Source organism: Dipodomys spectabilis, unplaced genomic scaffold (genome assembly GCF_019054845.1).
Source record: "Dipodomys spectabilis isolate Male_0828 unplaced genomic scaffold, ASM1905484v1 ptg000046l, whole genome shotgun sequence".
Lineage (NCBI taxonomy): Eukaryota > Metazoa > Chordata > Mammalia > Rodentia > Heteromyidae > Dipodomys > Dipodomys spectabilis.
This window is the reverse complement of record NW_024870723.1, coordinates 10,559,260-10,575,651: the sequence shown is the minus strand read 5'-3', so window position 1 is coordinate 10,575,651 and position 16,392 is coordinate 10,559,260. Positions and strand designations below refer to the sequence as shown.

At 48.5% G+C, this 16,392-nt stretch overlaps 1 long non-coding RNA gene across 1 annotated transcript; it reads left to right on the top strand.

The window, feature by feature from the left end:
* The first annotated feature begins 5,489 nt into the window (after window positions 1-5,489).
* Window positions 5,490-15,318, top strand: LOC122107047. The gene is made up of 3 exons (XR_006147289.1): window positions 5,490-5,500; window positions 11,740-11,742; window positions 15,231-15,318. It is a non-coding gene; the product is annotated as an uncharacterized LOC122107047 (long non-coding RNA).
* Window positions 15,319-16,392: the final 1,074 nt, after the last annotated feature.

The following is a 16,392-nucleotide window of genomic DNA, read 5'->3' as shown; positions in this document are numbered from 1 at the left end:
AATTTCGCTCCAGGGTACCTACCCAAAAGAACAACCAAAGAACAACAAAAACTCATACATGAATGTCCAGAGCAGCACTATTCACCATACCCACCAACAAATGGATTCAAAAAGGGTGGTGGGTCTACACAGTAGAATAGTATTCAGTCACAGAAAGAAATGACTCGATGACTCATTCTGTTGCATGAGTGAGCCTTGAATACATTGTGCTGAGAGAAATCAGTCCCAGAAGACCACATACTGATTGATTCCGTGTATGTAAAATAGCTAGAAAAGTCAAAGCTAGAGAAACAAAAAGTAGGCTGTGGTTCCCAGAAGCTGTGGGGGAAGAGGAGAAGGGAGTGACTGCCGGCTAATGGGCCCAGGCTTTCCTAGAATGCTCTGGAACTAGATTGTTAGTGATGGTTCTACAAAATTGAGAATATATTAAGAACCACTAAGCCAGGCACCTGTGGCTCATGCCTATAACCCTAGCTACTTAGGAGGCTGAGATCTGGGGATTGTGGTGGGAAGCCAGCCTGGGCAGGAAAGTCCATGAGATTCTTATTTGCAATTAACTGCCAAAAAGCCAGAAGTGGAACTGTGGCTCAAGTGGTAGAATGCTAGCCTTGAGCGCAAAAGCTTGGGAATAGCAACCAGGCCCTGAGTTTAAACCCAAGGACACACACACACGGACACACACACACACACACACACACACACACACACACACACTGGATTACATACTTTGCAGTGGATTAATTGGGAAATTTTTATGTCATGTGCAAATATGCAAATAATGAATATACCAAGAAGCACTTACTGTCAGGAACCAAACTGCTTTTTCACATCCCGGGGATCTTCCTCATACTCTGTGTCCCGAGTGTCTGACTTTCATCACCCCAATCTTCTCCATATCTAAAATGTTCAATTTTGCGTTGTAGTTGGTTTGTATGACATACTACTAGACTTGATCTGCCAGGAATTTGGTTTTTTTAATGTATTTTTTATTTTTGTTTGGTACTGGGGATCGAACCCGTGAGGGATAGAGGTCTGCAGCTTTCTTTTGATATTTTCCTCATGCTTTAGTTTCATGGTAGTTTTTAGCTGAGAGTTGTGTCTTCCTCCTACATGTTATGGAAGAGTTTAGTAATTATTTTGGGGGCAGTACTGGCGGTTTGAACTCAGAGCATTAGGCTTGCTAGGTAACCCTCGTCACCCCTTTAGCTCCAGCCCCAGACTTTTTTGCTTTACAGTAGCTATTTTTCAGATAAGGTCTTGTGCTTTTCTGTTTGTTAGCTGGTTGGTCGGCTTACGTGGCTTTTTCATTTGGGGCTGGTCTCAGACTGAGATCCACCCATTAAAGCCTCCAGCTTCCTGCACAGCTGAGCTCACAGATGCATATCACAGCTGGCTTATTTTTGAGATGGCATCTCTCTCTCTACAGAACTTCTTTAAAAAACCTAGCCTCGAATTACTACCCTTCCAATATCTGTTTCCCAAATAGCTAGGATTAAGGTGTGAGCCATTATAGTTAATATTATTTTTAAAATGACTTTAACTGGGAAAATTCACCAATTAAGTCATTCTTGTTTCTTACCTGAAGACCATACTTGGACTGTGATCCACCTATTTTTTTTTTTTTTTTTTTTTTAGATTTCTCACCACAGATGGGATGACAGGGGTGTACTAGCAACCACACACAGTTCCTTCTGCTTAGATGGAGTTTTATGAATTATTTTGCCCAGGTTGGGCTGAAACTTTGTTCTCCCAAATTTTAGCCTTCCACATAGCTTGAGTTATAGATAGTCACCATTATACCCAGCTACTGATCAGTGTGAACTTTTCTGCTTGAACTTCATTCTTTCCATCTTAGGCTCTCATGTATCTAGGATTACAGATTCACCAGTGCCGCCTCCTCCTTCTCCTCCTCCTCATCATCATCATCATCATTATAATCATCATCATCATCATCATCATCATTATCATCATCATTATTTTCCTGTTCATAGGATCTGTGGGGATGTTCTGTTTTTTGATGTAGGTAATGTGTGTCCTTTCTCTTTTCTTTCCTCCTCCCTCACCCTTTTCCCAAAGTGAATATACAATGGAGCTTGGAAGTTTAAGGAGCTCTTTCAGGTACCTGATCCAGAACAGTGTGTGTGTGTGTGTGTGTGTGTGTGTGTGTGTGTGTGTGTGTGTGTGTGTGTAGGCATGTATGTGCATGTCTGTGTCTGCCTGCCTGCCTGGCTATCCATCCAGGGAATAGATGAGGACAATTGGAGCCTCAAGGACGTGCATCCTTCCATTCTTTCCCCTGCCACTCCATTCTCTACCCAGGTAAGAGCGATCTGAGCAGACAATATGGCTCCACCTATGCCTCCCCAGCAGTCTCTGTGAGGGGCCCAGCACCCGGCTTTCCTGAAGTGGACACTTGGACAGCCTCTGCCCCCACTTCCTGGCTGCACAAGTGTCCAGCCACCTGCGCTTGGAGACGCTCTGGCTCCGCCAGCCCACGCAGAAGCTGGAAGTCGTGTAATTAGACATAATGACCCTTGGTGGGAGCTTCCAAAATCCCCTGGTCCGATGACACATCGGCTCCCATCTGAGGGGCTGTAATTAGGTGCGGTGCCAGCAGGTGGGAGCGAGAAGGTGACCCTGAACCTTGTCAACTTGCTGCCAAATCCAGTCTGCCTCCTTTCTGACAAAAAAAGCTTTGGACATGGCAGATCCTTATTTTTCTCATCACTAAAAGGGGGGTGATGAACTTGCCCACCAGAGTCACCCACCAAGGGCAGCTGGAATGACCCGTGATGCACCCCCATCCTTAGGCAGTTCACTTCCTGCATAACAAGGTGATACAGACTCCATTTGTGCCCCTCCCCCTGCCCCAGCCCGCGATCAGCCAGCCCGAAGACCTCATTCCCTTTAGCAAAGGCGTGTGACCCTCACTGCTACGTTGTTAGAGGACCCGAGTGTGCACATGCACATGCTCACACTTAAACCGCTCCTCCCCGTGAAAAGTCCCAAGTTTAGTCCAACACCAGAAGGGTCTTTCCTCAGTTTCTTCTACTGCACATCTGCCCCTTCCTTCCTCATCAGAGAGAACCTTGGCCCCTTTTTTCCACAATGGGTTATTCATTTGTGCCATTCTCTGTGTGTGGCCATTCCAACAACACACTACCTTAACCCTAAACTTGCCAACATTACTGCTTCCTCAGACCATCTAGTGACCTCAGTGGATAAGCTGAGAAAGAAAGGCAGGAAGGATGGGAGGAAGGGAAGGAGAGAGGGAGGGAAAGAGGGAAGGAAGGGAGGGAGGGAGGGAGGGAGGGAGGGAAGAAGAAGAAAGGAAGGAAGGAAGGAAGGAAGGGAGAGAGGGAAGAAGGAAGGAAGAGAGGGAAGAAGGAAGGAAGGAAGGAAAGAAGGAGGGAGGGAAGGAAGCAAGGAAGGAAGGAAGGAAGAGAAGAGCGAGCAGAGGGAAGGGCGAGGGAAAGGCAGGCAGACATAAATGGTTTTTACAGCTTTAGCATCACGTGGGATTTTCAAGGATGCTCAGGTTGACTCTATTCCACCTCCTTGCTGCTGCCACTGGAGGGGACTGGGAAAGAGCCAGCCCAGTCCAGTCCTGACCTCCCATGGCTCTCCAAAGCCTTCCCAACTCACCTCCTGCACATGGCTGGACATTTTATTCATTAAAAAAATGTTTGAAGTCAGAGTAGATTTCATAAAGCCAATGACACCCATAGCGACTCTGCTTGGCAACATTCAAATCCATGGGCCTCTATGTGAGGCCTTTAAACAAAGGCTTTAGAGGGAAAGTGGAGTCCCACTGGGCCTGCAGCTGGCTGGGTGAACTGGGCATGCTCTCTGCCTGTCCTGGGTAGAGGCTGGGCTCTCCACCCTGTGTCTGCACCTCAGGCGGAGGGACACGTAGCTGGGTCCTGTGGCCACCAGGCAGTGGGTGGGGCACCTGCCTTCCTCTCCCTCTCCCAGAGAAACCAACGGGTCAGTCACTGGCTAGGCTGGGCTGGCAGCCAAGGGGAAACCGGTGACAATAAACAGAGGAGTCACCGGGCTGGCCCTGGGCAGGCACAGGTTGTGCAACTTCCTCCAGGAGCTTACAAACAGGACTTTGGCCCCCCGGACTTTGAGCTTTGCTCAGCCCTTCCCCCACCTCCCTTGGAATCTAGGCCAGGCTCCAAGTACCTTGACGAGGGTCTCACCAAGAGTGGGTCAGAGGTCTGGGATATAATGCTCAATGGCAAAGTGCTCACCTAACAAGTATAATGTCCTGGGTTCGATCCCCAATACCAGAGAAAAGAAAAGAAAGAAAAAAACAAAAACAAAAGAAGTCAGAGCTCATGCCTGCTGGGGATCATGGATGGGAGGCTGAGACAGAAGCTTCACAAGTTCAAGGCCAGCCTGGGCCACACATCCAAATCCTGTCTCAGACACACAGAGTGCTTTGTGGCTGATGATATATGGGACAGACACATGAGAGTTATGTGGGAAGCACAGAGGGAGGCCACGCTCCTAGCTATGGCACGGTTGTGGGTACAGCATGGCTGTGGTGAGTACTGATAACCATGATGTAAACGCTCTGCACATGGGCGCAATGGTGGGGTGAGTGTGGTACACGCCTGTGTGTATGTTTATCTCTGTGTGAGTCCATGGTGTCTATGAGGTGGTCTGTAAACACGCATGGCCTCTCAGTGTGTGCTGTGCGTGTAGTACACATGTGGGTGAGAGCTGCATGTCCTGGGGCTGTGGTGCAGCTCCTGACAAGCGCCACCTCCACCGCTCCTTCTCGGCCCATCAGCGCTCCTGCTTCTAGCCAGTGTTCACACTAACCTCAACTGCTATATCAGTAGCACAGGAGGCAAGAGTAGATTGGGTGAGATCTTGGATCCTCTTGCCTTTTGTGGTAGCTTGAGTTCAATCCCTGCCTCTGTCCTGGATAAAGACTTTGGAGCCAGAGAAAAACAGAGGACATCCTAGGGTAGAAGCAAGACACAAGATGCTCACTGTAAGAGTCAGGGCCCATGAGACAAATAAATCACTCTAGGTGTTTCAAACAGAGGAATTTGATCGAGGGAAATGGTTACATGGAAGAGGGAGAAGGTGGGAAACCAAACAGCAGGGTTGAGGCAATTCTGCAAGGGCAGAACTTGCTACCCCTCCAACTGCAGCAACCAACCATGAATGGATAGATCCGTACAAGCCAAGACACAGAAGAGAGCAGCTAGTGCTGAGAAAATAACACCCAAGTCCCTCACTACAGAGTGAGGGAAGGGGAGGAGGAAAGGGAGGGGAAGAAGATGGGGAGGGGGAGGGAAAAGATTTTGGCTTCTTCTACCCCCTCAATCTTGTGCTACTACTACTCATTGAGCCAGATTGCAAAGGATCCTGGGAAAAGTCATTTTTTTTAGGAGCCAAGGCCTCTTAGAGGCCAGCAAATAGGCATTGGCCTACACATTGTCTTGATACACTCCACTCCACGAGGACTGTGAAGTTTTGGGTATGATTACTTTTTGATAAAAGCCTAAGAAACTAAGTTCACCTCTTCCATTGATGCATGCTCCCTGAGTAGGACTTTACAAAGTTCCATAGCTGGAAAATGACAAATCAAAGACTCAAACCCAGGCTGGTGTGAGCCTCGGCTCCTGAGGTCTGGGAAAAGGTGACACATGAGCGATCTGTCACCATTATCCATCAGGCTGCAGGCCCGGAAAGAGGCCAGCTGGGGAGGCAGCTATCCCCAGTAAGGATGCGAAGGGTCAGGACTGCTCATGAGACTTGATCTCTCCGTGCCTTACTTTCCTCATCGGTGAAATGGATGGCTGTAGTAACTGCTTGGTAAAATCAAGCAGTGAGAGCTGAGGGCTGTGTGAGTGTTGACTAGAAGTACTGTTGAGTGCTCCCTGTGAGCCAGCATCCCCTAAAACATTCCACACAATCTTATTTAATCCCTTAAAAACAATATGTTGTGCCATTTTAAATCTCATCTTGCATGTAGGCTCACTCACACCTATAATCCTAGCTCTTAGAAGGCTGAGACCTGAGGATCATGGTTTGAAGGCGGCCCAGGTGGAAAGTCCATGAAGACTCTTACCTCCACTAAACGAAGAAGAAGAAGGAGAAGAAGGAGAAGAAGGAGAAGAAGGAGAAGAAGGAGAAGAAGGAGAAGAGAAGAAGAAGGAGAAGAAGAAGGAGAAGAAGAAGGAGAAGAAGAAGGAGAAGAAGAAGGAGAAGAAGAAGGAGAAGAAGAAGAAGAAGAAGAAGAAGAAGAAGAAGAAGAAGAAGAAGAAGAAGAAGAAGAAGAAGAAGAAGAAGAAGAAGAAGAAGAAGAAGAAGAAGAAGAGAGAAGAAGGAGAAGAAGAAGAAGAGAAGAAGAAGAAAAAGAAGAAGAAGGAGAAGAAGAAGGAGAAGGAGAAGAAAGAAGAGGAGGAGGAGGAGGAGGAGGAGGAGGAGGTGGAGGTGGAACTGTGGCTCAAGTGGTAGAGTGCTAGCTTTGAGTACAAAGCAGGGAGAGAGCCTAGGCCCAGAGTTCAAGCTCCAAAACCAGAATTTAAAAAACACTACTAGGAAGTAGAATTTGACTGAGCAGTCTCATCTCTGGCTAGCTATAGTGTCCTTGTTTCTCAGCTCTTCTAACATAGGCATAACAAGCCCCTGTATTAAATTTTCTCTTTGAAGCCACATTTCAGTTTTCCTGATAAGCCTCAGGAAAATAATATGATTTGTTGTGGGTCTTCTGGGACCAGACATTTTTCTATGTGCTTTGCATGTGGTGATATATTTAATCCTTAAGTATAACTTAGTCCATTTTATTTTGCTGAAGCACAATACCTAAGGCTGGGTTATGTGTGAAGAAAAAAGTATTTTGGCCAGGCACCAGTGGCTTACATCTATAATCCTAGTTACTCAGAAGGCTGAGACCTGCGGATTGCAGTTCAAAGCCAGTCTAGGCAGGAAAGTCCATGAGACTCCTATCTCCAATTAACTACCAGAAAACCAGAAGGGGTACTGTGGATCAAAGTGGTAGAGCGCTAGCCTTGAGCAGAAAAGCTCAGGGATAGTGCCTAAGCCCTGAGTTCAAGCCCCATGACTGACTAATAAAAAAGAGTATTTTGGAGGCTGAAAGTCCAAGACTGGGCAGATACCCATCTAGTGAGGGCCTCGTGTTATGTCACACCATAATCACATGAGAAGACCACATGGGAGCAAGTTGGCAAGATACAGGTCACAAGGTGAGACAGGAAGCCACACATGCTTTACAGTAACATACTAACACAGTCTGCAGAGAAAAACATTCATCCCTGAGCACTCCAATGTCTCTTAAAGGCCCCACACTGCTTTAATATTGTTACATGGGGGAATGAAGCCTAAAGATGGGTTTGGATGGGAACAAACCATGTTCAAACCACTTAGCAATCCTATAGGCTCAGTACCAGGCTCCCACTTTACAGGGAGGAAGTGGAAAGCATGGAGAGAGGAAAAGGAGGAAGAAGAAGAGGAAGAAGAGGAGAAAGAGGAGGAGGAGGAGGAGGAGGAGGAGGAGGAGGAGCTATCTAGGATTCAGCAACTACTGATGGACAGAGTTGCACAGGTCTAAGCACATAAGTGACCAGAGGCCCACCTGCCATTGACCATTGCCAACCTTGCTACCATTGGCCATTGTTACTGCTGACCTTACCTGCCGTTGGCTATAGTTACTGCCTGCTTTGTCTGTCATTGGCCATTGCTTCAGTGCCCTACCCTTACAGCAGGCCCTTAGCTTTGGTGACCCCCACCCTTCAATCTGGCCCCATCAATTCCCTCCTACGAGCCCATCTCATTTCTAACCCTTTAACATCTCTTCAGAGACACTAGGACAGGGAAGGGGTATACTGAGCAAGGCTAGGAGCTGGTGGCTCATGCCTGTAAGCTTAGCTACTCAGGAGGTTGAGATCTGAGGATCACAGTTCAAAGCCAGCCCAGACAGGAAAGTCCAGGAGACTCTTATCTACATTTAACCAACAGAAAACTGGAAGAGGAGCTGTGGCTTAAAGTGGTAGAGAGCTAGCCTTGAAAACGCTCAGGGACAGTGCCCAGGCCCTGAGTTCAAGCCCCACGACTAGAAAGAAAAAAAGAAGGTTGGTCCCAAGCATTGTCCATTCACCTCTCCACAATGAAGAGCCAGTGTCTGGCAAGGGGCTGGGAGAGGATTTCAGGTCTTCCTAGTTCCTCTGGTGTCTCTTCCTGCCCAGCCTCCCCTCCCCAGGACACTTGCAGCTCCAACTCTACCCCCCCTCCCCCCCATCCCCTGACTCACCCCTGCAGCACTTTCACTTCATTCTCTGCAGCAGGCCTTAGCTTTCTTGCAGCTATGAAAGGAGACTTTGTCCCAGGGTCCTAGGGGTGACTGGGCTGAGGGCCTGGGGAGCTAGCGTCCCTCTGGCTCAGTGGAGGGTGCAGCACTGGCCTGTCCCACATTGGACAGTGGTCCGCATCACTCCCAGCACCCAGGACGTGGAAGTGGTTTTGAAACTGGAATTGAACCTCTCTTCTTCCCTCCCACTTTCCTTTCTTCTTCTTTTTTAAAATTTTCTTATTTTGGCTCTTTAAATTGTTTTGAAACAGGGTCATTTTATATAGCCCAGGCTGCCTTCAAAGTCTCAATTTTATTGCCTCCATCTCCCAAATGCTGGGATTACAGGAGTGTGCCACCGTGTGTGGCTCAACGGAAAGGAGGCTTTTGTTGTTTGTTTGTTTGTTTGTTTTTCTTTATGTTTGTTTTTTAATAGAACACAAAATTAGATCCAAGAGGGAATATTTCTTTAGAGGGAGAAAAGAAACTTCAAGACAGCAGAGAGGCCTTAGAAATAACTTCTGAGATGCTTCACATGTGTTACCAGAATTGTCTACTCAGAAATGCGTTGTCATTTTGTGAGGATTTCCCCAATCCCTTAGCGCAGCACTTTATAGTTCTCAGCTACTCCAGGAGTGTAGGCTGGGGCAGGCTGAAACCTAAGCTCACTTGATACAGTGGTGTCACCCAACTCTGGGGACACTGCTCATGTCCTCATCAAAGGGGACAATGCCTGGCCACAATGCCCCCCAGTTTGCAGTCAGTGTCATGCTTCCTAAGTAGCCCTTTGCTAACGACGTGGCCTTAGGCAGGTTGCTCCCTGTCCTGAGTCTTAGTTTCCTCACCTCTGGGAAAGCAAAGCTATTGACAAAGTGGAGCTCTGGTGCCACTGGTGGCTCACGCCTGTAATCCCAGCTACTTAGGAGGCAGAGATCTGAGGATCATGGTTTGAAGCCAGTCTGACCAGAAAAATCCAGGAGACTCTTATCTCTAAATAACCACCAAAAGCCAGAAGTGGACCTATGGCTCAAGTGGTAGAACACTAGCCTTGAGCAAAACAAACAAATCAACAACAAAAAAAAAACCCTCAGGGACAGAGCCCAAGCCCCAAGTTCAATCCCTAGAACCAGCACCAAAAAACGAAAACAAAAACAAAGCTATTGGCAGCACCACAGCATCATATATCATTCAACCACACAGGGCAGAGCAGTACGACATAGTGGAGATGAGACTCACTAAGAAATGGCAAATCTTGGAGAGAATTCTGACATTTATGATGAAGATCTATGGGTCCCTGATCTGTGTGTGTGTGTGTGTGTGTGTGTGTGTGTGTGTGTGTGTGTGTGTGTGTGTGTAGAAATGGTCAGGGAAGACATGGAGTCTTAAAGGGGAAAGCAGGCAAGGGTCTTGTAGGCAAAGGGAATGGCCTGGGGAAGGCTGATACTTGGAGTATAGAAGGGACAGGGCCAAGAACTGTTGAAGGTTCTGTGCCCTCGGGTGGCTGGCTAGCTTGCTGAGCCTGAACTCACAGGCTTTTCTATTTACAGGCCTCAGGGCTACAGCCTGGCCAGGCTGTGTTGTGTCTGCTGAGGGGGGGGGGTGCCACCGCTTCCTCTCTGAGATGCTGGCAGCAGTTTTGGTCTCTCCCTGATCTGCCCCCTCCTGTTTCCGGCCTCTATTTCCTTCCCCTGCAGAAACCACAGAGGCCTTCTGAGGAAGCTACTTCTTATTTTAGCAGCATGGGGGAGGGGGCACCCACAGCTGCCCCTGCTGTCAGGCCCTTAAGAAGCAAGAGACATTCTGGAAACCACAGCCTAAAGTCCTTATGGGTGAGGCTCAGGTCCTTCTGCTTCCAGACCAGGCCTTGGTGCTGTCTTCCAAGCAGTAGTCTTGGGAATCCTGAGTTCAAGTTCAGACGTGACCCTCACTCACACAGTGAGTCCTTCTGGCCTTTCTAGGCCCCCTGTCCACTCTGTGGTCCAGGATGTGTCACTGGGCAGCACTGGTGTCTGGACAGAGCATGGGAGCAGGGTGAATGCTCTTTTGCCTGTTCTAGCTGTAGGACGCTGAGCAAGAGTCCTGGGGTAGATTGGTTTGGAGGCTTGGAGCTTCTACTTGGGTGTCCCAGCTTTGCTGGAACTGAACCTAGGAACTCACTCACGCTAAGCACCTTCTCTGTCCCTGACCTACTCCTCTTAAGAAAGGAATCACCAGTGCAGATGTATCCCGAATGTGGATTTTTATTTAGGAAAGGTCTACAAAATTGAAAATCTTTGTTCAGAGCTGTGGCAAACCTGAGTTTGGAAAGTGTCCCCAAAGTCCTCAAGATGGTACAGGACCTGGGGCCCACTGAGTAGAGACCCCAGGTGGGTACTATGGTGGGTAAGAGACCACAGGGATTTGAACCCCAATTTGTCAAAAATCAATGCCCATATTTTACCCTATGTCCTGCACAGTCTCAGCTTCTATTCCCAGGTGGAGAGAACATTAAGGAGAAGGGGGTTGGGGGACAGACAGACAGACAGAGATTTGGGGAAATGGAGGGAGCTACAGCAGCCAACATGGGAGACATAGGCACTGAGGCCAAAAAGACCCAGGTGATAGCGACACTCCGGTGACTCACACCTGTAATCCTAACTACTCAGGAGGCTGAGATCTGAGGATCATGGTTCAAAGCCAGCCCTGGCAAGAAAGTCCGTGAGACTTTTATCTCCAATAAACCACCAGAAAACCAGAAGTGGTGCTGTGGCTCAAGTGGTAGAGTGCTCACCTTGAGCTGAACAGTGCAGGAACAGCGTCCAAGCCCAGAGTTCAAATCCCACGACTGACCAAAAAAAAAAAAAAAAAGACCCGGATGAAGTCTGGCTGCTACTCTCTAGCAGAGCTGGCGACCTTAGCCACTGGCCCTCCCTTTGCCGGGCCTCTGGGGTCATTGTGAGCCACACAGACAGTGATAATGGCCAATGCTGGCTCGGCGCATTGCCATTCAAACATGAACTCTTGGGACCCTCTTAACAGCACTGTTACATCTCAGACTCCAGATGGGGAAGTAGAGGCACCGTCTCCATGTCAGGGTCTGTGTTTGGGCCTGGGGAATCCAACAGTGAGGAGATCAGGGCTAGGGGGCTAAGGGGCAAAAAGAGGTGTCTGCCAGCACCTATGTGTCTCATAACACCAGAGGGCTGCCAGCAAATGTCCTCCTTGGGGTCCAAAGAAGTCCCCAAGAAGGGAGGAAAGATGTCCCTTAGATCAGAAGGCGGGGAGCTCATGGTGAGATCTGAGGCAGCCCTGGTAGATTCCAAAGGGTTTTCTAGGCCAGTTGTGGTGGGATGTTAGGCAGAGGGAGCAGCATGGACGAAGTCAAGGGAACACGGGCACCTTTGTGGGGCGGGGGGAAGGGGCAGGAGCCTGTGAATCTGCTGTGCCAGCAGTAACACGTATCCTTATGTCTGTCCACTCCATGTCTGCCCACGAGTCTGGACACTCAACACACAGAGCAGATGCGATTCCCATGGTCTTCCTCTCACCCCCGCCCCCTGCCCTTCCTCCCTGCCTAGTTCCCCAGTGCCATCAAAGCATGTGCCACCTCCTGCAGAAGGCTGCCCAGAAAGAGCAGGATGGAAACGTCCCCAGGCCAGTCTTGAGGGATGGGGACAGTGACAGTGTGGGCAGCTTGCCCATCATGGTACCGATGACTGGTGGGTCCCTGTCAGGATGGAACCCCGGATGTCCACAGACCCTGCTCGTAATGCTCTGCACTTCCCTTGTTGGCTTGCTGTCTTCCTCTCTGTTACACCAGCCTCACTACCTCCCTGTTATCCAAGATCCTGGTCCTCTCTAAAAGTCAAAAGCCACCTCCAGGCAAGGTCTGCCCCCCTGGCTTCCTGTTGTCTATATCCTGCCTTTGTCCATACTGCACACACCTGCTCATGTGTCCGCACTGCCGGGCTCTGGGCTGAGCTAACGAAGCAGAGCTGACATGTGCCAGGCACTGGTGGCTCACGTTATAATCTTAGCTACCTAGGCAGACACATACTCAGATTCTTATTTCCAACTAACCAGCAAAAAAGGCCAGGAAGTAGAGGTATGCTCAAATGGTAGAGGGCCAGCAGTGAGCCAAGCAAGGGCACTCGATTCTGAGTTCAAGTCCTAGGACCAGCAGGAAACCCATCAGAAACAAAACCAGAGGTGATGAGGTAATGCGGGCACGGTGTGGCCTATGAGAGCCTATATGCTTGGAGATGAGGCAGGGCCCCGGCGCCACTGCACAGCTGGCCTCTCACCATTCCTCTCTCTCTCCTCAACCAGGCTGGGGCAGGAGGAGACTAAGGGCTGGGTCATGGTTTCTCAGCCTGGGCTATCTCTTGTCTGGTCCTTCCTGAGGAAGGTGCCAGCAGCCTGGACCATGCCCGGCAGGCAGGAAAGAAGACCAATAGTTAGCTTTTGTATTCAAGGTGCTTTCCATCCACCCAACCCCCCAATCTCCTCAGTCACCTGAGGAGGTGAGTAGTCTTCAAATAAACCTCCCTGTACAGATGGGGAAACTGAGGCACCAAGGAGCCCATCCAAGGTTGTAGAGCTAATTAAGACTCATTTGCCGGCTGAGCCTGTGGGCTGCCTCGGTGCTTTATTGTCCAAGGAAGGGTGGGGCTGGGAGGAGGGGTAGTTCAGTGCAGAAGGGGTCAGACACACAGAGGGCTGGGGGAAGGCAGGTCAGTACAGGAAAACACACCCGGACACACCCCACACCAGTGTGCCTTCACACGCAAGATCCATGCAGCCGTGTGTACTGTGTACACACACAGTGCGTGTGTTCAGCCAGCACCCAAGCGTGTGCATATATGTGCATGTCCAGGGATGTGTGAACACATACACATGCACATATCTGGGCTTCCATCAGCTTAACACACCCGTGTAGGCTTGCACACACATGAACGGACATCTACACGTGTGCGTGCTTGCTCCCACACAGGGGCACACGTAGGCACACATGTGTTTGCATTTCACATGCCTGCCGTCTAAAGGTGCTAGTGCAGGAACTCTCGTCTGTATGGCCTTGCACGTCCACCACCACCACCAATACAAATTAGCGGCCAGTTCCAATTCTTTGCTTAAAGAAAACCCGGGACTGTATTAAAAATGTAGGACACATTGGCCAAGTAATTACAGCGAGGAGCGAGGCAGTGGGATTTGGCGCCACTCTCTCGGGGCTGCCTAGGCCGGGCTGTGCTCCGCATGGCTTCGTCCTATATATTTGAAGAAGAGGTACTTTATTACAGTAATTTATCACCCCCATAAATGTGGCTCCTCGGTAACGCAGAATAATTTGGGAAGAAATATGTTTTAAAAATTAAAAATGCAGTCGGCATGCGCCCCGTGAGGTCTGTGGGGAGATATCGCCACAACTCCGGTAACTGCCCGTGTAGCTCTAATACCTACAACTTCCATTATTTAAAGTGTGATTATATTTTTCCTGCTTGGAGCTTTGTCAGCTATAAATAAAAGATAAGGGTGAATTGTTGCTGGGCCTAGTAAGCACTTCCATTATTGGTACTTAGGGGGGCCTGGGGATAGAGGGAATGGCCAGGGGTAGGGAAGGCAGGGAAGGCCATTTGGGAAGAGTGGTTGGGCTTGGAAGCCAGGCCCAGTTGCAGGCTGACACGGCCCCTTCCCACCCCAACTTCAGCGCTATGGCCCATGCCCACCACAGGCTATGGTGGGAACCTGAGGAGATTATGTCTCTCTACAGGCCTGACCCTGTTCCCCGTCTCCCCAGAGATGGCACAATTATGGGCACCAGGAGAGAAGGATCTTGTATGAGAAAGCCATCCATCCACTTGACAATGTTTGCTTTTCCACAACCAAGAGTTGTTGAGAGAACCAGGATGTGCTGAGTGAGGAAGGGACTCCCAGAGAGTGCCATGGGTTAAGGGACCTTACTTCAATTAGCCAAAAGTAGGTCACTGGCTTCAGAGGCAGAGGGTTGTTTTTTTTTCCCAATTAAACAGTACGTAGCTGGGAAGGAAAGGATGCTCCTTCGAGAATAACCAGATTGGAAAACTGATTCATTCATTTTGGTCCAAAGGAGGAAAGGATCAAAGCAAACCTGAAAGGAAAAGGAAACTGGTAGGCATCTTCTTGTCCTGAACTCCGGTTCACATACCTTCTCTAAGGCTGAAAGCCTGGGCTGGCATCCTGGCTTTATAACGCAGACATGTGACCATGGTCATGTGGCTTCACTTCCTAGAGCCTCAGTTTGCTCCTCTGTGAGCTGGGAATCACAGCAGTCAGTCTCAAGGTTCTTTTGGCAATGAACTGGAACCACGTGAAGGGCTGGGCCTGGCCCTAACCATGGTATATTCGAGAATACCCATGAAATAGACAGAGATTAGTCATGCTTCTTGGAAGCTTATGTCCAGGCAAAAGTCTGCCCACAATTGTTTAGAGAAGTTTTATTCATAATTGATAACATGGAAGCAATCAAGATGGCAGCAATATGGAATATTACTTAGTAACAACAAATGAGCAATAGGAATGTGGAGTTCATGTTTAATATGGAATCCAGGTCTAGTGGATGGTGGTGGTGGCTGCCCAACCATTATTGTAGATGAGTGTTCTCTATACTTCCTGTTCCTTTTCCTGTAAACCAAACACAGCTTTAAGAAGTTGGCTAACACATGGAAATGAAGCCAGGCCCTGGTGGCTCACGCTCATAATCTTCAGGCTGAGATTTAAAAATTACTGTTTGGCAGAAAGGTCCATGAGGCTCTTATCCCCAGTCAGCTAGCAAGATGCCAAAAATGAAGATAGGGTGCAAGCCTTGAACGAAAAAGCTGAGCAGAAATATATTAAGACCCAATCTTCTGATATTCATTTCCAGAGGTTCTTTCAGCTGGAGTACTATATTTCCATTGTGACCATCAGGCTTCTTTCTTCCCCGAGAAGGTGATCCAAACAAAGGATGATCTAAACAAGAGTTGTATTTTAAATATTAGACAGTTACTTGTTAGCTGGTTTCTAGTTGAACTGGTTATCTAGTTACCAATGCTGCACTGGTACACACATCTATACATTACTTAAATGTGTGTAACTGTTAAAAGCGCCACCCACCAATAATGAAATTGACTTTTATGAAAACTGAAAAAAAAAAAGAAAGAAAAAGAAAAAAGAAAAAAAAGAAAAAGCTGAGTAGGAGCACAAGACCCTGAGGTCAAAAGCCCCAGTATTGGCATACACAAAACAAATTGAAATTAAAAATAAAGCTATAACAAACTAACAATTAAAAGTTAGCTAAGGGGCTGGGAAGGTGGCTCAGTGGTAGAGTGCTTGCCTTGCATGCATGAGGCCCTGGGTTCGATTCTTCAGCACCACATAAGCAGAAAAAGCCAGAAGTGGTGCTGTGGCTCAAGTGGTAGAGGGCTAACCTTGAGCTGAAGAGCTGAGGGACAGTGCCCAGGCCCAGAGTTCAGGCCCACAACTGACAAAAAAAAGAAAAAAGAAAAAAGTTAGCTAAGAGGTTGACATTGGCGTTTTCCTGAGCATCTAAAACCAGGGCTGAGAGACCTCTTAGCAATCATTCAGGCCAGTGTTTCCAAACATTTTTTCCCCCCAAGCAAAAAAAAAAAGTGTAGGATATCCCCAAGATATTTAAGAAGCTCGCTATAGCAGAGCAAACCTGCCAAGGCGGGGTCCCTACCACTTCCTGGGGTGGCCTGATTTTAGCCACACTGAGTCAGCACACTCTCTGAGCTTCATAAACTGATGCTGCTGATTCAACCTGTTTGTCCTCACTCTGCTTGGACCTCTTAGATGTGAGTGAAACTGTCTCCTGGTAAATAGCGTAATTTATGAGAAAAATATTGACTGAGCTAATTAATAATCATAGACAGGGCTGAAGCTGGGAGGGAACTGAGGGACAGGGAGAAAGGCATGGGCCAATCAGGTTGCATGTCTTGTGAGGAGCCAAGAAGCGGTGGTGGCACCTGAGAAAGGATCGGGAGGGTAGCACGCAAAGTTGGCATAGGACGTTTACAGAGTGAGGAACTGTGCCCAAGCCAGGG